Source organism: Pseudophryne corroboree, chromosome 10 (genome assembly GCF_028390025.1).
Source record: "Pseudophryne corroboree isolate aPseCor3 chromosome 10, aPseCor3.hap2, whole genome shotgun sequence".
Classification (NCBI taxonomy): Eukaryota; Metazoa; Chordata; class Amphibia; order Anura; family Myobatrachidae; genus Pseudophryne; species Pseudophryne corroboree.
Window position 1 is genome coordinate 249,791,398 of NC_086453.1, and position 1,628 is coordinate 249,793,025.

Here is a 1,628-nt window from a genome sequence, read left to right on the forward strand (position 1 = left end):
CAGTCAGGATGAGGCAATAAACTTTTCCTGTAATCTCAAATGCCTGCTAGCAGTGCTTCAGTGTCTTTATAAACAGCAGAAAGAAAGAGAGAGGAGAGAAAAAAACATCATTTACTGCACTGGGTTACTTAGATATTTAATTATGCATGAATATGTGAATATGGATAACAAGAACTCACCCACCAAAAACAGTTCTCGAGTTCAGTGAAACTAGCGTCCCATCAGATACAGAATGCTTTGACCAGGCAACAGAGCAGAGGGGACGGTACAATTTATTGTGTATATATAAAAAGGGTATATAGTTACCTTCAAGCCGCGGCTATCCTCTCTGTGCCTGGGAAAGGTGGTCTTCCATAGGAGATGGGTGGCCGTAGTTTTACGGACGAAAGCCCCCAAATGATAAAGCCTAATTATGTTAAAGAATTGGGGAGTCTCCATTGTGATGATATTCAGCATAAAGAATTTATTATCAAAGAAGAGGCCACGCCTATTTATCTGCGCAGAGAGACGTGACCCAAGACAGACTTCATCAATGATGCCCGTCCCTTCAGGGGAATTCAGGCTCACATATATAGTACAAAATTATACAATAATTCATAATTGATTAATCAATGGGGCATGTATTCAGATAACAAGGGGATTATTGATTGGCTGATGGTCACAAACAGGAAATCCCAATATGGTCAGTTGGGCTAGATGAAATGGCTGATCTTTTCCTGAAGGTGGCAGATTGGTTCCACGAGTCTTGGATCTCCCATTCATACCAATAGAGTTTCTTAATACGCCTTGTCAGCAAAGAAGTCATCTCTGTTCATGTGTCATGATGCTCTTTTCCAAAGCCGAAGGTTCATCTGATATTTACTTATCAAAACCCATAAAATGTCATTAAGTTCTGGTTATCTAAATATGAGGGTCTTTATCTAAGCACCACGTATGCACGTATGCTCTTAGTCACAAGCTAGGACAAAGGTTGACAGAAAATTCCACTGCAAGAAATACTGACCATTATTGGAATTAAACAGCCAGTTACAGATATCTAACTATAAGTCTGAAAGCACGATTTCTGAGACAATACAGATGTATATTTGATTTTTTCTTCATCATCCCTTTAAAAAAACATTGGAGTTATGAAATAGCCCTATGCCTCTGAATGTAGGTGCTTCATCCTTTATCTACCTCCTCTCCTGCCATCTTACCGCCAACTACAGTCACTCCACACTGGGCATGCCCAATGTCATTCAATCTTGGAAGCTAAGCAGTGCTGGGCCTGGTTAGTTCCAGGATGGGAGACCGCATGGGAAGACTAGGTTCTGTAGGTTATTTGGGGGAGTTCATTATATCATACATACACGCGTACAGTATGTACAGTATATTCTAGTCAACGTCCTCTCTGCACCTATATTACCACACTGATTGTTATAAACATACTCGGATATATGGTCTGAATAAATTGTTCCTCTTAGGGATATCTATTGATCTCCCCATAGAAATGCTCTCCTGGCATGGCCAATATCCACAGTCCCTGGAGCTATGGAGACTTCAGTCTACTAACTAGCCTCTAGCAGGCATCAGCATCCTGTGTAGTGGGTGAATGGGGCTTTTAAACTCCTCTCCTGCTTCTGACTTCC

The 1,628-nt window shown here is 41.1% G+C and overlaps 1 pseudogene; it reads left to right on the forward strand.

The window, feature by feature from the left end:
- The first annotated feature begins 1,200 nt into the window (after window positions 1-1,200).
- LOC134968208 (5S ribosomal RNA) lies at window positions 1,201-1,319 on the forward strand (annotated as a pseudogene).
- Window positions 1,320-1,628: the final 309 nt, after the last annotated feature.